The following is a 23,511-nucleotide window of genomic DNA, read 5'->3' as shown; positions in this document are numbered from 1 at the left end:
CACCGCCAGGCAGGGCCACAGGAAAAGGCAGGCCCAGGGGGAGGGTGGGCAGAGGGCAGGGTGCTCGGAGCCCTGGGCCCATGGCCGTGGATGCCCACGCATGGAACCACCATCAGGGAGACTCAGAATGCAGCTTCATGATTGATGGTTCAAAGAAAGTCACCTGGACGATCAAGGGCATAAGAGGGGCAGAAACTCCTCTCTCCTCTGCATCAGATTTGGGTGGTTTGGCAAAGCCGGGGGTACCAAACAAGAACAGTCTGTTCAGACTCCACCCAATGAGCCACACTCAAAAAGGCCTTCACCTCCTGTCCAGTGGTTGTGCGTGCTTGCATAGGCATCTATTCAGCTGGCTATCTTCCGTGGATCCCTTTCCATGCCTCTGTTGTCTTAGCTGTAAAATGGGCATGATAATGATAATGAATATTAAGTGAAAAAAATTAGTGGAAAGTACTTATCTCAGTACCTGGCACTGAGATTTTAATCAAATCTTTGTTCTGATGGTGATTATTTTTAGGACCTTCCTGGCCTGTGATCTTCCCCTGGGGCCAAAGGCAGAAGCAGATGTCTCCTGTGGGGCACCCACAGTCTGAAGGATGTCTTAGGTTGGAGGGCAGATCCTCAGGGTTCAAGGTGACCAGAAGTAAGATATAATCAACAATTGAATTGTTTACTAGGCACATTTTTCTTCTACACACTTTGACACAAACTTTATTAAGTCTCACAATAGTCCATGAGGTAAAATTAAGTCCTCATCTTACAGAAGAGAAGAGGAAGAGGTTCAGATGGGCTCAAAGCCTTGCCCAAGGCCTCAGAGCCAGGAAGTGGAAGTGAAATAGTTCACATTTGTTTCTAGGTCTTCAGACTCCAAGACCAGTGTTGTTGTTGATTTTCATATAGATATGAATTATATATATATATATATAGTGTGTGTGTGTGTGTGTCCAGTCTTTCTGAAACAGTCAGCGAATGCTACAGGTAAGAGGTGGCAGTTACAACCTAGTGTTGGGTTAGTAGGAGTTTTCTGAATGAGAAAGGCAGAAGAAAGACATGGCAGCAAGAAAGATCTGAATTCAGGTAATATTATGGGAAAGGAGAGGAGATTTTAAAAATTTATAAAGCCAGGTGAATAACTGACTGGGTTTGAGGGGTAAGAGGTGAGAAAGGAGTTTCATTAAAACATGGTCACTGCGCTTCATCTGGCATTTCTTAGGAGTGAAGGGGTCTATCTTACACTTGCTCACCTCCTGGTTAGCATTCCATTCTCACAGGCTGCAACCCTGCTAGACCTGGGCCCGGACCTCCTGTTGGCCCTGGGTCCTTCCCCCTTGGGACTGAACTCTGGGTCTGGCTGTGAGATAACCCCTCCCTGAGACTCTCTCACACACTGACCCATTGTCAAAAACCTTGGGGCTTCCACCCTTTGCAAACAAAAGAAGACCGGTGTCCACTTTTCCCGTGTGAGCGTGTGTGCATGCCTGTGCGTGAGGGCAGGCCTGAAGAGCGTTTGTGAGTGCAGGAGGCATGCTTGCTTGTGCACATGCGCCTGTGTGCACGAGGATGCTATTTGTATCCCTCAGTGAATGTGTTGTGGGATGAGATTGCATGCCTGTGAGTACATATGTTTGTGTGCACGTATGCATAGCCCAATTTTGTGTGTGTACATGAGCATATACAAGTTAGTTTTTTTGGCATTGGTATACATGGGCCTGTTTTCACTCCCTTTTATATGTATTTTATTCCCATCAAACAGTTTTTTGGGTCTTTACAGATCTTTTGAAATCATCTATCTACTTGTACTGTCTCTCCTACTAGGTCATGAGGACTTTGCAGGTAGCAACAATACCTTGTATCCCCACCTCTCAGCACAGAGCCTGACATGCACACCTATATTCACTCATTCATTCATTCACTCATTCACACTTATGTATCCATTGTCTTCTGGGCACTGTATGCTGGGGATACAACACTGAATGAAAAGAGATGCAGTCACTACCCTCATAGAGCTTACATAGTAGAAAAGTTGAATAGTAATCAAATAATTAAACAAATAATGCAAAATTGCAATTGTTAGTAGGTACTAAGAAAGACACGCACAGAATTCTGACACAGTGTAAAAAGCAGATTAAACTGGTCAAGAAAATGAGAGATGATGCCCAGGGAGCTACATTTAAGTTGTGTGTGCATTGAGAAGGATGAACGAGGGGCTGGTGGGATGCCCCTCCATTCTGGTGAACAGCACGGGGAGGGCAGGTGAGAGGGCCTATGAGAAAGCTCACATGGGGCTGAAAGAGGGAAGGGGTGAAAGATCAGGGTGGAAGGCAGGTGTAATTCGGGGCCTTTGTACACTTGGTTAAAGATGGGACCTGTGTCCTCAGAGTGAGAGAAGCCCCAGAAGAGTTTTAAGCCAGCAGGTGACATGATCAGAGTTTTGTTTGGCTGCTAAGTGGAGTTGATTGAAGGAAGGCAAACTTTTATGTGGGCTTATCAGGGGGTAGGAAGGGTAGTAGCCTGGACTGGGGTCATGAGAGAAGATGCAGAGAAAAATAATGTCCAAAGACATACAGGTGGGCAAAAATAGATTTACAGTTGTAAGTATGAGAAACACAGTTAATAAAGCTGTCATAATAATCATAACCTGCTTGTCTTTTTCTATATGAACAGTGGCAAACCTACCCTTGCTCAACCCTGTACAGTGAGTAAAGTAGGCAGATCACAGTAGTGGCTTGAATGTGGAGCATGAAGAAGAGAGAAGAGTTGAGGATGGAGGGAGGCATCATTCCTGGGATGGAGAACACTTCAAGAGGACCAATTTGGGAAGCAGGATCCTATAGACTTAAACCTATTGAGTCTGAGGCCCCTTCAAGTTCTCTTGACAGTCCAGCAATATAGGACATGTGGGTGTGGAGTGTGCACATGACATCGGATTAATAATGTGTCCTGAAATGATGTCCCCAGCTTCTCCCTCTCCCGCACCATTTCATCAAGAGATAATGAGAGTCCTTAGAAAATTTAGAAATAGATTTGACTCACCTTGGATAGAGGCCTTAGAATGGGAAGGCTCTATAAACCCAAGTCATTACCAACTGTCAGGTGTTCAGAGTTTTACAGCTCACACGGGGCTCTAAGTCATTTGAGTTTCACAATAACCTGGGATTATTGCAACCAGTTGAGGTTACATGGTTTGTCCTGAGAAATCTTGTACTGGATCAAGTGTAAACTACTTTCTTATTATCATCTGCCTTCTGGAAGAATTGGAACTGCAAAGCTCTTTATGAGAAAGGTGAATTCAATCCACTTTACAGATATCCTTGAGCACAGACTGAAAAAGCAACGAAGGGGCTACAAAGACACATAAGGAAAGGTCTCTGCCCTTGAGGAGGGGACAGTCCAGGGAACAAGAGTCCAAGTTGGTTGTAATATATAAAACAATGCTAGATCAGCCCACTTAAATAAAGTCTCTCTGGTTATGAAAATAGTAAATAGTAAACATCTAGTGTCAATTAGTACTTAATAGAGACGTATAAAGGAAAAGAGAAAGTATTTAATATCCACCCAGAGGTAGCCATGTTCTATTTTGTTCAATTTTGGCTTGTGCTTGTATTGGACTCTCCAGTTACTTAAGTCAATAAGTTGCCTTTTTTAATTTTTTAACATATATTTTATTGATTATGCTATTACAGTTGTCCCACTTTTTTCTTCCCTTTATTCTCTTCTGCCCTGCACCTCCCTCCCACCAGCATTCCGCCTGCCCCCCTTAGTTCATGTCCATGGGTCATACATTTAAGTTCTTCAGCTTCTCCATTTCCCATACTATTCTTAACATCTCCCTGTCTATTTTGTACCTATCATTTATGCTTCTTATTCCCTGTACCTTTTCCCCCATTCTCCCCTTCCTCTCCTCACTGATAACCCTCCATGTGATTTTCATTCCTGTGATTATGTTCCAGTTCTAGTTGTTTGCTTAGTTTCCTTTTCTTTTGTTTTTGTTTTCAGGTTCAGTTGTTGATAGTTGTGAGTTTCTTGTCATTTTACTGTTCATAGTTTTGATCATCTTCTTTTTCTTAGGTAAGTCCCTTTAACATTTCATATAATAAGACATTGGTGAATATGAACTCTCTTAACCTGATCCTATCTGAGAAGTACTTTATCTGCCCTTCCATTCTAAATGATAGCTTTGCTGGATAGAATCATCTTGGATGTAGGCCTTTGCCTTTCATGACTTGGAATACTTCTTTCCAGCCCCTTCTTGCCTGCAGGGTTTCTTCTGAGAAATCAGCTGATAGTCTTATGGGAGCTCCTTTGTCGGTAACTGTCTCCTTTCCTCTTGCTGCTTTTAAGATTCTCTCCTTATCTTTAATCTTGGGTAATGTAATTATGATGTGCCTTGGTGTGCACTTCCTTGGATCCAACTTCTTTTGGACTATCTGAGCTTCTGGGACTTCCTGGAAGTTTATTTCCTTTGCCAGATTGGGGAAGTTCTCCTTCATTATTTTTTAATATCAGTTTTCCATTTCTTGGTCTGCCTCTTCTCCTTCTGGCACTCCTATGATTCAGATGTTGGAATGTTTAAAGTTGTTCCAGAGTTTCCTAAGCCTCTTCTCATTATTTGTAACTGTTGTTTCTTCATTCTGTTCTGACTGAATGTTTATTTCTTCCTTCAGCTTTAAATCATTGATTTGAGTCCCTGTTTCCTTCCTTACAGTGTTGGTTCCCTGTATATTTTGCTTTATTTCACTTTGCATAGCCTTCACTTTTGCCTCTATTTTACGACCATACTCACCCATTTCTGTGAGCATCCTGGTCACCAGTGTTTTGAACTCTGCATCTGTCAGGTTGACTATCTCTTCATCTCTTAGTTCTATTTTTGGAGTTTTGATCTGTCCTTTCTTTCAGGTCATATTTCTTTGACTAAGCACACCTGATACATTGTAAGGGGCAGAGCCTTAGGTATTCACCAGGTCAGGGCAACCCACTTTGCTGTGTTTCAGTGCTGTCTGTGGGGGAGGTGTCCAAGAGGGAACAATGCCACTTGCTCAGCTCTTGGCCGGCTTTCAGTTGCTTCTCCCACTACTCACAAGGAAATCAGGCCCTTCTGGTGCTGATTCCTGCGTGGGTGGATTTGTGTACATTGTAGGACCCTGTGGGTCTCTCCAATGAACTCTCCTGTGAGGCTGGGAGTTTCTCCTGCTGCCACAACCCTCATAGGTTTTTACCACCAGTTTTTGAGGCTTGCTTTTCCTGCGCTGGAACCCTGAGTTGTGGCTCTGTCTCAATCCCCAGTTGTTCCTCCTGGCTTATCCACACACAAATATGGGACTGCCTGGTCTGCAGCTGCCACCTTGCCTACCTGATCCTCCAGCTGCCACCTTCCTGCCAGTCCTCTCCACCCCACTGCCTGTCTCCACCCCTCCTACCAGTCTGAATGAATGTTTCTTCTTTAACTCCTTGGTTGTCAGACTTCCATACAGTTTGATTTTCTGACAGTTCTGGTTGCTTTTGTTTTTAAATTTGTGTTGTCCTTTTTGTTGTGTGGAGGTTTCTACACCTCCATCTTGGCCAAAGGTTCCACTAAGTTGCCTTTTAAGCTTAAACTGGTTTTAGTTGGAGTTTCTGTAACTTGCAACTGAAAGAATCTTGACTAGTAAGGTTATTGAGAATTGAGTCAACTCATGGTGGTCAACAATAAAGTATACAAAGTGCCTAACACAGTACCTAGCATATAGTAAGTACCTGATAAACATTAGCTGCTATTATTCTTGCTTGACTCATTGGATTGGGGGAGAGGTAATTCTGAGAGCACCCCGGTGTCTGCCAGTGAGAATCATCTTCTGGTTCAGCTCCACCGGAAGCCAGGCGCTCTGTGGGGAGAGGTGAATGAAATGGAACAGGGAAGGCTAGACATTTCTGACTTCACTCTGCATGCTCTTTTTAGGTTAATTGCTACCACCACTTAGCACAGGAAGGGGACAGAGATGGTCTGTCTTGCAGTAAATCACAGGGATTCTTGTCACTTTGAGACATGCCATGCTAAAATGTCAGTTAGGGCTAGTTTGCTCTAAGAAACCCAACACCCCAAAGAAACAAACTTCTTATCTTTAAGACTCAGCTTCTAAGCATACATGCAAGCTCTGGGGGACAAAAAGTTTAAATAAAAAATGGGTTCTGCATTCACAGTTAATTATCTAAAGAAAAAAGTGTATGTATGTATGCTTGGGTGGATGGATGGATGACTCATCAAAGTGCACCAAGAGCATCTGTGGTTTGTTCATATGAACCTAATGGATCTTCATAAAATTTTAACCATTATTTTGAGCTCATATGCTCCATCTGTTACCCTATGGAGTTAACCTGTGTCTCTGTGACATGCTGAGAATGGCTGTTTGAGGTAGAACTAAATGTATTTGAGCTGACATCTGCATTTTTTTATCTCCCATACTGGTCTGCATAGCAGCAAAGGCTGTAATGAAAACAGCTCAAATGTTAGAAGCCTTTGTCAGAGATTTACTTATGTATTCCTTCTTTCCCAATGAAGATAGACCTTGCTTAGCTCATCCCTGAGACCTGGCCCCAGCACCTCTTTGGAGAAGTGGGGAAACAGACCTGAGCTCTAGTTAAACCAACCCCCCATTCACCGGTTCTCCCCAGTTCTCTTGAACCACCAGCAAGAGCGTCCAAGGTCTAGCTCTTGTTGACTTTCCCAGCTCTGCATGTTGCCCTGATACAAAGTAATCCTCCCTCTGTGAAAGACCAAAACTTCATCCCTTAATTCCTTGTACAAAACCCTTGTTTTAACCCTGGGTCTGCACAGCTGTATCTTCAGATTTTTGGCAGCTCTGAGGTTAGCTAAATTCTCTGTAGTTTCGGAGGGATAATTGTGTGGGTAGTAGTTAAGAGTGGGGAAGCAAACAAATTACAAAAGAACAGCACATACTACTAGATGGCAATACTTTTGACTCTAGGTTGTTAGGAGCATCCATATTAAGAATTGTGTCTTCCCCTGGCTGGCGTAGCTCAGTGGATTGAGCGCGGGCTGGGAACCAAAGTGTCCCAGGTTCGATTCCCAGCCAGGGTACATTCCTGGGTTGCAGGCCATAACCCCCAGCAACCGCACATTGATGTCTCTCTCTCTCTCTCTCTCTCTCTCTCTCTCTCTCTCTCTCTCTATCTCCCTCCCTTCCCTCTCTAAAATAAATAAATAAAATCTTTAAAAAAAATAAATAAAAGCAGAATGCTGACATTTTCTAAAAAAAAAAAAAAAAAAAGAATTGTGTCTTCTTGGGGAATTGGCCTCTTTTATTATTATGTAATGCTCATTTTTTCCCTGATAACTTTCCTGGTCTGAAGCTCACTGTCTGAAATTAATATAGCAACTCCTGCTTTCTTTTGATTAGTGTAGCATGGCATATCTTTCTGTATCTGTTTAGTTTTAATATATGTATCTTTATATTTAAAGTAGTTTCTTGGGTCTTCTTTTTTGATCCACTTTGACAATATTTAAACTGGTGGATTTAGTGATTATTGATATAGTTGGACTAATAGTTACCATACTTGGTACTCTGTTTTCCTTGTTGCCCTTGTTCTTTATTCATCAATTATAGTTCAGGGTTCTGTCACCTAGCACTGTTCCCAAGAAAGTTTCAGCTCATGGGTTTCTGTTCCTATAAGTTGTGATTCTCTGTATTCACTTGTTGGTCTTTCCAATTTAGGGGGTAGAAGTTTGCCTTGTGATGTCTGTCTTCTTATGGATGTGAGAAGAGTTGTTGAGTTTTCCATTTGTTCAGCTTATTACTTGTTAGGCAGAGTGATTTCCAAAATTCTTACATGCTGGGCCAGAAACCAAAGGGATTTTTTTCATTAACACTTCTAAAATCCTAGAGGAAGTGAAGTTTTCTAGCAAAATTAAAATTACTTAAATTGATCCTAATAAATCAAAATCTTGAATGACCATGGGAAAACATTGGCAGAGTTTTAAAGATCTGGCCCAGGACACCTGCAGTAAGGAGAGGAGTTTAGCTTGTTCTTTTCCCCCTCCCTCTTCTGTGGGGGCCTGGGAGGGTCATTGGGGTAAGGGGAAAATATCACTTGTCCAACTTGTGGATGCCATACACCTGCTGTGTACCTTCCTGAAGAGCTTAGCCCTCTGAGAGGCAGACATATGACCAATTTTGACCCCCTCATTTCCTGCCTGTAATAATAAGCCCCACAGTCTCTTAGGTGAGGTGTTGAGAAGATAGTTCAGCTGTGCTGCCTTCCCAGAATGATCTTGGCCCATGGAACTGTTGCCCCTTTGTCACACCACACCCAGGGGACAAGGGTATAAGTGCTGCTCTTCTTCTATTCCATTTTGCCCCTGTCCCCCTCTAGTCTCCCTCTCCACGTTCCTGTGAACACAGATAAGTCTAATGCCCTAGTGGCCTAGTAGGAATCCTCCCAGGGGATGAGATAGCAGTCCTCCTTTTCCTAGGATACCACCACTTCCTTGGAGTTCCACTCACTTGGCTGGGGGCAGGGTATGGACTACTCTACTCTCTCCCTATCAAGGGAAAGGGAAAAGCCACAGCACTCTGCCCCAATACTGACAATTCATGGCCCCAAGCACCCCTTATCGCCTGCTTGTATACACAGGTGGTGTGCGAGTGGTGTCCTGAGCAGCTGCATCGGGTAGTCCCATTTAGAAATGTGGGAATATATGACACCTGTTGATTTCAAATTTGGGTTTTTACTTGCAATTCCAAGAAAACAGATGAAGCTCCATTCAATATCTTATTGCAAAAAAAAAAAAAATCCTCTGCCCTAGTAACACAGAGCTATGAGTTCTCTAGGAATCTGGCATCTTGGTCCAGTCCCAGAAACTCTGGGACACAGACCAAATGTGCGTATCAGTTGAGGAGATGTCCAAGGTACTCCACATTGCCCTGTACACCTATAATAACACCCACCACTGCAGCTTGACTGTGCATGCTCCTCTGTGACCTCACAAAGCCTGACTCAACCAGGCTCCACATCACTGCAGGTGCCTTGCCCTCACATAGATCTCCAAGGTCCCCAGGAGGTTGTTCTGGGTTTCAGGGCATCCTCGTGTCTCTGCCCTTTGCTGGTTCTTGTGAACTGTGGCTTGTGGAATCTTGGAGGCAGTTGTCCAAGGTACTAGATATGACTTTTGAGCTCTGGGCACTAGCTGCCTCTAGTATCCATGTGCTATCCCCAAAGCAGAAGGCCACACATGAGGTGAATCACCAGCAGGTGTGAACAGGGCCTTCCAGGTGCACAGTCAGCTCTGTTTGGGGCAGCTCTGCCCGACTGAGGGTTTTTCATCTGTCATTGTGGCTGTGCTGATGGTGCATCTTCAAATTGCAGCTCCCCTAAACTAAGAATCAGCCTTTTAGCTGCAATATACAGACCCAATTTAGGAACCCGAATGACATGACTCCAGCCTCATTGGCAGGAATTACGGCTCTTGAATCAGGCACAAGCTGCAGAATAAGTGATATTGTGGACACAGAGAAATGCATTTGAAAACATGACGTGATCTATGGTTAAAGCCTGTGGATTTTGCATCCATCTCTGAAATATTCTACTTCCAGAGCAATTTCTTCACTAACTAGCTATCTCTTGAATGGACCATATGTCTTTTTCATTGCTGTGTCAGCCCTGCCTCCACTGGCAGCAGTTCCCTCTGGTTAGGCTTCTGATTCTCCATCCAAAGGCCCAAAGCAGGGTCCTGACTATAGGAGGTATAGTCACAGCCACCCCTGGAATAGTCATCACTATGGTGTCAGGTCCAGAAAGCTGACCTAAAAGCAGGTAAGTCTTGCCTATACCCCAGCAGGAAATTCTCAACAAGGTGCCAAGATTTGCAATAATGCCATTCAGGTTTAAAGAGACATGCATGGGGTGAGACTCTCCTTGTAACACCTTCAGACTGTACCAGATTCATGGCTAAGCCCAAGGTCCTTAAGAGTTGTGCAAAACCTCAGTGAAAGGTCATTTTGTAGCTGATACTGAATCTGAAGCAATGGACTTTGGAGATGGCATTTTATAAGCAAGATGTCTAATAGCAAAAATAGTAGTCATCCAGCTGTGCCAGGTGCTTAACTACTAATTTATATGTATTAGCTCATTGAAATCTCAAGAGACCTACAATATCAGTGATATTATTACTATGCCTATTTTACTGATGAGAAAACTAAAGTACATGTAGTCAATGGAAAGAACCCCATCCTCACCAGAGTTGCCATCATTTGTAGAAAGATAGGCATCTAGGAAACAGAGATATCAGAATTCTCTCGCAATATCAGAATTCTCCCACAATGAAATGGATAATGCAGGCTCCAGCACATCAGATGAGGAAGCACAGGAGGATTTGGAGATGAGATGTGACTGTTTCTGAAATGTTTCTGCTTTCATCTACATTATGCTCTCTTATCTCTTCTCAGAAAAAGGCTCTACAGCCTATGAAGCAGCATTCTCAACCTTGGCTGCACATTTAAAATCACCTGGGGAGATTTTAAACATTACAGTGCCTTGACCACTGGAGTCAGAATCACTGTGGGTGGCATATAGGCATCAGCATTATTTGAAGTCCTCGCTGATTTAAGGCTTGAAGTGAAGGTGACTATGGCAGTTCCAATCCTAATCAGCAGGATATGAGTAGCTAATCACAAGTCACCTCCTATGGAGCATGAGCCACCTGGGAAAGGGAGGCATGATTGGCTGCCAACGGGGTCACAAAACAGCTGACCACAGTCCTGTCAAGCCTGATGGGATTTAAGCATGGCTTGAAAACCTCAAAGGCAATATTTGCAGGTGGGAAGCTGAAGGTGAAGCCACAGAGAGGTGAAGCAGTTTCAAAGACTTCGGATGCTGCTGACCAGGTAAATGCTTCTGTGAGTAGAACATGCTGCCAACAGTTCACAGCCACTGGAGCAGTCAGCTCGTTGGTGCCTGAGGTTGGACAACAAATAGTCTCCTCATGGCTGCATCGGTTTATAACAGCAGCCCCATGGCCACATTGCACACGCCTAAAGTCTGATGTCAGAGCATAAAATAAAAAGGCTTTGAAGCAGAAATTCTTGGGCTTAAAATCTTTCTTGACATTCGCTAGCTCTGAGTCTAAGTAGCCCCTCTGAGACTTTGCTTCTTTTTCTGTGAAAGGGAATCATTAATTCATATAACAAATATCTATTGAACATCTGCCATGTTCCAAGGCATTGATTTAGATGCAGGGAATAGAGCAGGAAAGAACACAGGTTAAAAAAAATCCTGTTTTCTTAGAATTTTTATGTTGTTTAGGGGAAGGGAACAATGAACAAGTAAAATACACAGCATGTTGAAAGGTGGTAAGTGCTGTGTAGTTATATAAAGCAGAGAAAAAAGATAAGATGCTGGGGGGTGGGGAATGCAATTTTATTGGATCATTCAGGAAATACCTCCCTGAACAACACCCTGAAGGAAAGGGAGGAAGCCAGGCAGAGATCTGGAGGAGTGTGTTCTGAGCAGAAGAAGCAGCAAGTGCAAAGGCCCTGAGGTGGGAATGTGCCCAGTAAATTATACCAGGAATAAAGTTATCTACCTTCTATGGTTGTGTGTGTGTACATGTATAGTTACATATATTGTTGGGAAGAGTATGGAAATAACTTGAGAATGCCCCAAAAGCCTAAAATAACTTGGGAACCATCCTTCCCAAAAGGAGGGGCTATCATCTTTTCTGGGTAGCAAAAAAAAAGCAAGCTATTTATAGCTCAGTTGGTGGCCTTTACAAGCTAAGCCAGGCCCAGAAAAGAGCCAAGTGCCCTGTACATTCATGACAAGTGTCACTCTTTGATAAAATGATGAGGTCAAAATTTCCTACCAAGAAAAATGAGTCTGTGCTAGGTTGTCTGCGAGAAAAAGTAATGCTCTGTGGGGAGGTTCACTTGCTTCTCCGATGAACCTGAGCCAGCAAGAAATCAGCCTCAGCCCCTTGAGGGTTGGGGGGAGGAGATTGTGGCACCATCTCCCAGGCACCCTGACTTCTCCCCACCAGGGAGAACAGAATCGACACCATTATCAGCTGAAAGGAAGTCTAAAGTATCCCAGTTTACAAGACCTAAAAGATTTCTGAGGTGGAATCTCATCTACCTGTGAGGAACCAAAGATGAGGACAAAACTCAATGGACTCAAAGGGGCACCAAATGGCACCAAGGAAAAGGTCTGGAGTTCCTCAGACTGCCCCTCTAGGGTCCCTTCCCCATGCCCACAGAGAAATGACCATGCTAAGTTTCCAACTCTGCTCCTCCCCCAACACATTGTCCTTCTGAAACCCACCTGGCCCTTCAGTATAACCTTCCTATGCCACCATCAGGATCCAGATGGCAAAGACAGGTGAGCCATGAGGTGCCAGGGGAGGAGACATAATTGCTCCTAACCATCTTGGGGTGATTTGAGAGTAAGAGGGCTGGAAGAGCATTGTCCCTTCACTTTGTTAGCATTAGTGAGCTAAGATCCAAGAAGCCAGATCTCAGTGGCTTAACCCAGCCTGATGTGGGGCAGCTGCCTTTCCTTGGTGTCAAGGATTGAGTTTCTTTCATCGTGGGCTCCATCTAACTGGAGTTTTTTCCTCCCAGCAACATGAAGGAGAAAAAAGAGAATGAGTGGGTGATTGTACACAGAGTTTCATGGCCAAGACTGAACATGGCATATATCTGCCTGTATTCTATTGCTAGAACCTATTCCGAGGCCACTTACAACAGCAGGGGAAATTGTGAAATATAATAGTCTTATGTTCCTACACCAGCATTGTCTCTGCCACACTCCATTGGTGACTACTGGGTAAAATCATTGCTAGTTAAAGCCAGCAGAACAGCGACCCACAGCACAGGCAGAAACAACCCTAGATTAGGCCATCTCCTCTTTGGTTTTCATATGTTAGCATGTAACTCTCCTCCCAACATGCATGATGCATCAAAGAATTCCAGGCTCTGCATCAACATAGTGCTGAAGACGGATATTATCAAACCTGAGTTCTTTCCTGATTTTATTTTGTCTGGGATTTCAGAGGCTGTGTGGGCACTTTGCCTCAAGTGCTGATGTAATACTATCTAAAAATATCCCTCTTAGACCTAATATTCCATTAATGCTTGGGCCAGAAATCTCTTGGCTATCTACATAGCTCAACCCTGGGACCAGGAAAAGGGAGGGCATTTCAGAGCAGGAAGGTAGCTTTCAATTTATTTTTCATTTGTGTTAGTAACTAGCCAACATCCTCAGAAAGTCAAGAATGTAGGTCAGAACTCTTTGGTATTGTGGCTTTTTATCTGATTCCAGTTTAACCCAATCCAGCTCATCTTCACTATTGAAACTGATGTCTTTCAACCCTTGGTGGGAACTTTTTGTCTTAGAGAGACCCTGCTCCAGGGACCAGCTCCCCTTACCCATGACCAAAATCCTCCATCCTGAACACATGTAGCCACCAAATTTTGGCTATGACTAGTAGAAGCAATCTCATAATACTTAATTATAGTGGCATCTCTGAGAACTTTTAGGCCATGCAAACTGTGTCTCAGAGCCATCTGTGGGGGAGAGGAAGAGGGGGAAACATATCTTGTGGCTTTGCCTTTGTTGACCAACATTTCATCTCATGCAACACTAACTCTCTGGCACTTCTGTGTTCCACTTGTGTGGGTGCAGAATGAGGTTTTACAGTGGCATCAATGGGAAAATCCCACTGCAGAATGCAAGGAGTCCCACGTATATACCTAAGGGGAGAAACTCTTCGACTGCACCTGTTGGAGGCTGGTCAAAGCCCATGAAGAACTGGCCCTTATAGTAGAGAAAGACAACACTGGGAAGTGTGGCAAAAGTGGTTTTTGAACCATAAGAACCCAATCAATATTATCTATTATTGTGATGATGATGATGGGTAGCATCATTATGAGCTAGGTTCAGATGCCAGTCCTTGGACATGGACCTATACCCTGGAGTCTGGTGCTCCGAATTTTAACTTTGGACCAAAGTTCAGTCACTCTCTACACTTCTGACCTAGGGCATACACTTCTGACCTAGACAGGACCCAGACAGAGAAAAGCTGTCTGTAACAGGACTACTTGTGCTCACACCCCAACTTCAAGGGCCAACTATCTTTGGAAACCCTGGAAGCTGTAAGGGCACTGAGGCTCCTGATTGTTGCAGTACTGAGTCCCCTCCAGGGACCAAGAGAGATTTCCAGTAAGATGAGCTCTGCCCTGTACTCTGACAAGCTATGTCAGATTTCCAGGAATTGTGCTTTGTGTAACTTGGTCTGAAGCAACAGAGTTAAGAAATGCAATTAGCTGCTAAAAGCATGGATGGCAAGTCAGATCGCCCTATCCCTGGGAGACCATCAGTCAAGGAGCAGACAAAGGCATCCTTAAGCCCACAGTGTTTATGCCTCTGTGTTTTAATAGAGTTGGCTCATTCACCCCTATTGTGGGTACAGCATATACATTTAACTCTAAAAAGAAGGGTCCAAATGGCGAGTAAGGATATCATCACCCACCCTTACAGGACTCCATATATATTTATTTTGTTTTGGGGAGTATCTGGTGATTGGAGGTAAGAGGAGCAAGGGGTGGGGAGGAGTGAAGGTTTGATATGACGAGAAGCACACTGAACTTAAAATGAGAACACTCTGGTGTAAATTCCAGCTGTGCCAATGATGCCAATTGGTATCCACTTGATAAGATAGATGATGCTGACTTAAAAAAAAGACAAAACAAAAAACTCCAGCTGTGCCTCTTCCATACTGTGCAACCAGGGGCAATTTAGTTGACCTCATTGAGCTTGTTTTCTCAATTGTCAAACAAAACAGAAATCTTTTTTAAAAATATATTTTATTGATTGTGCTATTACACTTGTCCCATTTTCCTCCCTTTATTCCTCCCTGCCCTGCACACCCCGTTCTACCCACATTCCCCCCTCTTTAGTTCATGTCCATGGGTTGCACACATAAGTTCTTTGGCCTCTACATTTCCTATATTCTTCTTAACTTCCCCCTGTGTATTTTCTACCTACCATTTATGTTATTCTCTGTACCTTTTCCTCCTCCCTCCCCCACCCATTCCCCCACTGATAACCCTCCATGTGATCTCCATTTCTGTGACTCTGTTCCTGTTTTAGTTGTTTGCTTAGGTTTTTTTTGTTTTTGTTTTAGGTTCAGTTGTTAATAGCTGTGAGTTTGCTGGCTAAACCAAAAATCTTGATCTGGTTGTGAGAAAACTACCTTCTTTGCAGGTGAATTCTGACCCCAGCAAAAACAATGTGTGTGTGCATGTATATGTATGTCTGTGTGTTGTATCCTTTCCAGCAAGGCACAGAGGGTTGGAAGACACCACCACACACCTGTGTCTTTGAGTGCTTGAGGCAGACACAGTTGGAATGACCACTTGGGGTCATTACAATAGGGCATGAGCATCACTTGTCTCTGGCCAGGCCCAGACACTTGGGGTCAGGCTTTGTTACCAGAGGGTAAGCAGTGAAGCCCACAACCCTCAGTCCACAGAAACAGGCCTGCTGACCAGCAGCTGTTCTTCCTGTTTTGACTGGGGCCAAAAATGTAATATCAGTGGTAACTGTGGGTATAGTGGTTAGAGTTCTGGCTCTGGAATCTACCTTTGAATCTTGGCTCTGCCCTTACTAGATAAATTATTTAACCTTTTTGTGCCTTAGTTATCTCATATGTAAAATGGAAGGGATAATTATAAATCTCTCATAGTGTAGTTACAAGATTTAAATGAAATAATATATGTAAAATGCATGAAAGGGTGCCCAGCATATCGAAGGCCCTCAAAAACATTAGCTACTATTATTGCTAACATTTACTGAGTTGGCTTATGGAGATAACTATGACCCAGACAGAATGTTAGGTGTGTAAACCCTCCTATTTATCCTGTAATCTCTGTAATGTTAATATTCCATTGAAGAAGCCAAGATGTAGAGAGTGACTTTCCCAAAGGCATGCAGCTGATCTCTTTGGGAAGCTTCTCAAAGAAAAAAAAGGAATTTCTTTCTTCATCTGGGTTCCTGTCACACCATGTGAGATCTGCCAATGACACTGCATCATTCTATAAGGACCTGCTTACCCCTTTGTCTTTTTCTAAGGGTTAGAGAACTACAGCCTTTGGGCCACACTTAATTCCTTAACTAAAGTTTAATTGTAGCAGTCTGTCCATTTGTTTTTCTCATGTCTATGGCTGCTTTCACACTGCAACGGCAGAGTGGAGTGATTGCAACAGAGACTATTTGGTTCACAAAGCTAAAAATATTTAGAAGCTGGCCCTTTATGAAAAAAGTTTGCCAGCCCCTGCATTAGACTGTGAGCTCCATGAAGTGATACCCATGTCTTCCATCTCTGAACATGATGGCTCCCTAAACATGGGGTGGGTGAAGGAACACGTAAACGTGTGGCAGACTCAAATGGATGCCATTTCTGAAGAAATGATTTCCTTAGGAGCCCAGGTGTCAGGCCCTGAGCCACACCCAGATCCTGGAAAACCCCACAGCTCTGTGATACTGCTACCTGCAGAGTGGTCCCCACAGGTTACGCTGAGAAGGAACCAGTAGCAGGTCTCCACATCGTTACCCCAGTATCACTTGCAGTTCTCAAACGAGAGGCTCAGCATCTCCTGGGAAGGAAACCCCTTTTCAGTCCTCACTTGTGAAATGGAGATGGTTTGGAGAGCCACACCTCACTCCTTTTTGTGCCCTGCTTCCTGACCCCGGGCTTTGGTGCACAGTCTGTCCTTGGAACCTCCTATGCATTACATCAGACTTGCCTTTCCATGTGAGGCAGCTGTCCCACAGTGGACGCTTCAGTCTCTTGGTGGAAACTGGCAACTACGAAGAAAATAGCTACCATTCACTGAGCTCCTGCTCTGTGCCAGGCACTGGGGCTTCATACTCTATATAATCAACACCAGTTCTTAGAACAGCCCAAAGAGGCAAAGTGGGCTTTATCATATCCATTTAAAGATGAGAAAACTGAAGCCCTTGCCCAAGGTCACATAACAATAAGTTATATTATTTCGTCTTTTGTCACCTCTCTCACCTGATTCCCTAGGGGCCCATAACCCAGCCACTGGAACGGTACTGGCACACCGTTCTTTGAATCAAACATTTTAGCTGCATTCTCCTGACCCAGCCTGGTCTAGGACAGATAAGGTTGCCATTTGTTAGAGATGCATTTGCTATTCACTTGAACAGTGTCAGGTTTTATGCAGGGCACTTGGGGCACAGAGGTAGATAGCACAGCTTTACCTTTCAAGGACTTCGCAGTCTAATAGTGGAGAGGCAAACAGGAAACCAGCAACTAGCACAGCAGGTAAGCCACTGAGCGAGGGGAACGAGGAGTGGGACTGGACTCTGAGTGGGCGTGGCCATGAGCGGGTGTGTCCATGTGGGCGGGGCTCTACCCTCCACCCAGCCCCTTCCCTGTTAGCTATCCTTGATCTTTTCCATATAATTACTTTCTATATAAGAGTCCCCTTGAACAGCTCTTTTGTTAAATTTGAAAACTTCCTCACTAAGGGATGAACAAAGCAGGAAGAACAAAGTGCTGATGCCATCTGAAAAGATGAAGTTTTTCATCATCTGAAATACAGGTTTTTAAAAAGTCGCATTCCCTCGGAAGTTCACAGAGACCAGCTCTTAAATACATTCCTGGAGCATTTTTCTTCTCAGAGGACAATTAACCTTTGCAATTAGCTTCATCAACAGGAACTTAATATCAAATACTTGGTCGCTTAGCAACAAGGAAGCAGCCGCCGGCGGGATTGCTCTATCTTTGTTACTCAAGTCTCATGGGGAGGCAGGCTGAGGAAAAGCTGAGCTGGATTTCCAACCTCTGCAAAGCTCTTTGCCCAAGAGTGTTGACCACTCACCCAAGGTCCTGCTGTCAGTGACCTACAGAGCCCATGAGCCAGTGAGTGAGAACTCAGCCTCTCAGCATTGACTGAAAAAAGAAAATGCTTGAGACTCTCCTGCTTCATGTGCCTCAGAAGAGCCTCCAAGAATGGCCAGGCAAGGAGAGGTTGTTCTGCTTTACCCTTTAGGGCTATGTGGCCTGGGAAAGCCAGGGCCTTCTGAACACCTACTGCTGGGTCACTTCCTATCTTACTAACTTTCACAGGGTCTCTCATCCACATTTTAAATGGAAAGACTATGGCTCGGATTAAACCACTTGCCCCAGTGTGTCCAGTGGTAAGTGGTGGAGCAGGTTTGGTCTCCAGTTCATGCTCTTCCCTCACCTCCACACTGTCTTGCCAGGTTGTGCTCCCATTCTGGGCCTGAGCTTCAGTGTTGGACCCAAAGAGTCTCTCTGACCCATCCCAGCTTGGCGAGTCTACCTCTCCTTCCCAAACGCACACCAACTCAGAAGCCTCCTTGTGAGGCATTTGTTTGGACTTCTCTGTTCTCTCACTTCACTCACTATGTTTCCCAGGAAGGAGAATCCTAATTCTTTCTGAGTCTCAGATTCCAAACCAAAAAGCACTAAGTTTGTATTTAGATCCTGGCTTTAATATTTACCAGCTGAATCACTTTGGGGATGTAACCTCTCCTTTGGTCCAAAAAGTGGAGATAATAGTGACTATCTCAAAAGGATGCTGTGAGCACCAAGAGAGAAGCTTGCCTGGTAGTAGGTGTTCAAGAAATAAAACAAACAAACAAAAAACAAAACCACCACCAGACTGCTTAATACTGCTACCCTGCTCACTTCCTACAGGGAGTCACAGACATTTGTCTCAAGCTCATTTCCCTCACAAGGACGTCCCAATGTAAAGTGACCCAAAGAAGTTTTAGATTGAATGACTGCTGGAGGTCTCTCAGTGTGTGTACTTAAAAACTCAAACAAATACCTTGAGGAAAATGTCTTCATTTTCCATTGAAATAAAAGTAATTCGTGCTCTTGCTGGGTGGCTCAGTTGGTTGGAGTGTCATCCCATGCACCATAAGGTTGCGAGTTCAATTCTCTGTCAGGGCACATACCAAGTTGTGGGTTTAATCCCTGGCCGGGGTACATATAGGAGGCAACAAATCAATGTTTCTATCTCACATCAATGTTTCTCTCTCTCTCTCTCAAATCAATTTTTAAAAAACATATCCTAGGGTGACGATTTTAAAAAAAAGAAAAGAACTAAAAGTAATTCAAGGCAGACAGATTTGATTTGAATTCTGACTCCATCACCTAACAGCTCTGTTACCTGGGCAAACACCCCACTCTGTCAGCTTCCACATCATCCTCAATTAACACATGGAGAAAAGTAATGCTGCCTCAGTAGGGTTCTACTGAAAACTACCTCCAAAAACCAATATTTAAAAGCCCATCCCAGGGCCTGGCCTGAGACTCACATAAGTAACTCAGGCAATATATAGGTTATGTCTGAATCCGTTGGACAAACACAGCCCTTATCTGTTTGTTCCTGCTGTGAAAGTCCTGTGAAATTCTTATTGGCTTCTTTTTACCAAATTAGTCATATCTACACTGTTTTAGCACCAGTTTTAAGAAATAGCACACCTGCTTCTATTTTCAAACAAATTCATACCAAAAACAATTTACCACCCTGTTTTTCGTTGGTGTTCTGGAAGGACAACATACACATGAAATGGCAGTTTGAGTTTTAGAAATGCTCTTTGGAACTTCCAGGCTTCTTGCCATCTGCAAGGTTTTGCTTGATAATCAGCTTGCCCTATTTGAAACACTTCACTAGTCTGTCAGGATGTACAGAAGTTTGCAAAACAAACCTCATCGAGTTAAGCAGGGAGTTACATTATGACCCAGCAATTCCACTCCTAGAGAATAACCAAGAGAATTGAAAAATATGTTCACACAAAACTTGCACATGAATATTTATAGCAACATTATTCATAAAGCCAAAAAGTAAAACAAAACAAAACAAAACAAAAAAGTCCATCAGTTGATGAATGAATAAACAAACTGTGGTATATCCATATTATTAGTTTCCTAGGACTGCTGTTACAAATTACCAGAAACTTGGTGGCTTAGAACAAAAGAGATTCATTCTGTTACACTTCTGGAGGCCCGAAAGTCCTTAATCTGTTTCATTGGGTAGAGTCAAAGCATTGGCAGGGCTATTTTCTTCTGGAGGGTCTGAAGGAAGAACCTATTTCCTCACCTTCTTCAGCTTCTAGTGTCCACCTGTATTCCTTGGCTTGTGGCCCCTTCCTCTGTCTTCACAGTGCAACACTCGTCTCTGCTTTTATCATCACAATTGCCTGGAGCATTCCCACCTCCAGATCCTTACTCAATCACATCTATAAAGCCCCCTTTGCTATATAAGGTATCAGTCCAGGGTCGTGGAAATCTTTGGAAGTCACTATTCAGCTTACTGTAAAGTAGAATATTGTCCACAAAAAGAAATCATGTACAATATGCTACCACTTTGACAGCACTTGAAACAGGCTAAGTTCAAGAAGTGACACAAAGCACCACATAATGTATGATTCCACTTACATGAAATGTCCAGCGTAAGCACATCCATAATGATAGAAAGTAGATTAGTGATTGTTAGGACTAGAGGGAGGGACGGTGGGAAGTGCCTGCTAATGAATATGTGGTTTTTTGAGGGGGGATTAAAAAGTTCTGAAATTAGATAGTGATTGGTGATGGAGCACAACTTCATGAATATACTAAAAACCACTGAATTGTCTACTTCAAAAGGATGAATTCATGATATATGAATTATATCTCAATTAAAAATAAACAAATTAGAAGGAAATTCATCATGCATGGATATTACCTGTAAATGATAAAAGTAGAAATGCTATTTTAAAATCAAATTGTGGTCTGAGTCAAGCTGTTTAAACAAAGTGCTTTCACAAAAGTGTTCAGCCCAGTTGTATGTTCCCCAGGAGGCAGTATAGTGTGGGGGTTGAAGGTAGACTCTGAAATCAGTTCAAGCACTAGCCTTCCTTTCCTGGCTGTGTTGCCTCTTCTGAGCCTTGGTTTTCTCACCAGCAAAGTGGGGATAAAAAAAAAACTTGTCTCTCAGAGTTGTGAAAATTCAATAAAATAATCCATGTAAAGCTCAGCATGTAGTTAGTACTCAATACCTTCAAGCTAATGCTTATACCACCCTTATCCCTTCTGTTCGGCCCATTGGTAGAAACAATGTGATGCTAATCGACCCAAAGGCGACCTGATAGGAAACCAGTACTTTAAACAGGGAGACAGAGAGTAAGCTGAATAGCATTGTCTTTTAAGAAGATCTCTCTGGCTGTAGCATAGCAGAGAAAAAAAACTGTGGTGAAAAAAAGAGGCTGGAAGCAATAATTAGGATACTGTGGCAATGGTCCAAGCATTGAGTGACAGGGACCTGAACTTGGGCAGGGGTGGATGAGAGTGGGAGCCTCCTCCCATCCCACCGAACACCTGGTTTATACACTGAACACCAGTATACATCTGTGGGTACAGATACACAGGCAAACTCACACTCCCTCTAAGGCACTTGCATTCTGCAATTACAGGAGGGGACTCACTGGAGAGTGTAAGGATTCATTTTATATGTCAGCTAAGCTAGGCTACAATCACCCAGTGATTTAATCAAATGCTAATCTAGGTGTTGCTGTGAAGGTATTTTGTAGATGTGGTATTTTTTAAAGCCCTTCAGGTGACTATAATGTGTAGCCAGGGCTGAGCACCTCTGTTTGAGAGCTTTGCTATTGGAGGTCTGGTCCATGGGCTAGCAACATCGATATCACCTGGGAGCTTATTAGAAACGCAGACTCTCAGGCCTTGCCCCAGACCTACTGAATCTGAATCTGCTTATAAGATCCCCAAGGGATTCAGAGGCACAGTGAACTCTTGGAAGGACTGTGGGAAATTAAATCAACCTTCACCCAAGGAGAGGTGCTCTAGCCCACTTCTGGTTCCCATGCCATGACTATAGTTCTGGAGCCTATCGAGCAGTACCCAGAGCCAGGGGTCCCCATGACCAAGTGTTAAGTGCACTATACTCCTCATTCGAGGCCCCACCACCACCCTCAGCTAGACCTTAGGTCCACTAAGGCTTACAAATAATTATTCTTCAGAAAAGAATCACTTACCACATCTACTGCAGCATTCCTCATGGGTGTCCATGCACAGCCTCTGTGTTGGGTTGACCTTGACTAACAGCAACTACCTTCACTAGGCACGTACTAAATGACAACTACGTCACAAGCACCAATCAGCCTAGTCATCCCATGACCCCCAGTAGGACAAGTTGTATTCACCCCATTTTGCCAGTCCAGACCCTGAGGCTCAGAGAGGTGAAGCTAAGAGCCACTGTCACCCCACTGGGCAGAGCTGCAATAGGCACCCAGGGTGTCTGATTCTAAAACTCAGGACTCATTCACGACACTGTCTATATCATGCCTTGCTTCATAAATAAATCAGTGATGGAACTTCAAAAACCAGACTCTGAAATTCCAATGTTCTTAGGAAAAAAATGTAAATACATTGCCATTCCCTGAGAACCAAGAGGAAAAGATTTTACATAAGCAAAAGCACCTTTGGGAATATGAGCCGATGCATTAATGTAATGATTATTCCTCCCACCTGGGCTCTAACTATATTTTTATTAGGATGCTTCACATATTCTTTAGCTTCTTTAAAATGCTAAACTGACTCTGAGTCCCCAAATGTGCCAAAAACCTAGGCAGTATGTTTATAGGAAGCAAAAGCGCCTCACAAAATAACTCCTGGAGGCCTGAATTAGTGGCTTGTATAATAAGGAGGTAAAAACCCACGTCTCTCCTAGGAATGCAACTGACATAAAATTCAAACCAAACTGAATTTATGAAGAGAACTCTCAGGCTTGAAGGCTCATCTTGTGACTTAGTAGTTATGATCATATACTGTCCTAAGATCTATGCCAGGCTCCTCTGTGGTTGAGGTTAAGGTGGCTTGGGTCCAAGGCTCTGGAGAGTTAGCTGACTCCCCCTGTGGCCCAGGTCAGAGGTCAGCAAGTAATGAGGGTCAGGATTCATGGCCAGGATCTAAACTCAGTGACCTAATCTCCAGCCAGGAATAGAACCTGCATATGAGATAAGGTTTAGTAAATAACTCTTTCCAAGTTCACTGATTTGCAGGATTGCAAAGTTTCTCATTTTTGGTTCCTTGTTATGATGGCCATAATTTACTTTCAAATACTTCAGCATAGAGAGGAACTCAATTTTCAGAGTGTTTGCCCTAGTAGAGAATCCACAGATCAGGGGTTATCAGCTAACATGCACACTCGAGGAAGCCCATGTGTCAGAACTCACTGTATTAGCACTTCTGTTATTTGTATTTCAAACAACAGCTGAGATTGTGAAAATTAGTGTGCTGCATATCAGGAATGGGTTTTATTGGTAAAAAATAGGGGTCTGTTGACTAGCAAGATGAATATCAGAAATTAGCTTGCATTTGTGGAATGATTGATGTTTGTATACGTGAAATGGCTAAAAACATAGAGACAATATTTGCTTTCCCTCAACAGGACCTAAGAATCCAGG

The sequence above is a fragment of the Phyllostomus hastatus genome, unplaced genomic scaffold, assembly GCF_019186645.2.
Source record: "Phyllostomus hastatus isolate PE091 unplaced genomic scaffold, TTU_PhHast_1.1 phas_scaffold_585, whole genome shotgun sequence".
NCBI classification, from domain to species: Eukaryota; Metazoa; Chordata; class Mammalia; order Chiroptera; family Phyllostomidae; genus Phyllostomus; species Phyllostomus hastatus.
This window is presented reverse-complemented; position numbering follows the sequence as displayed.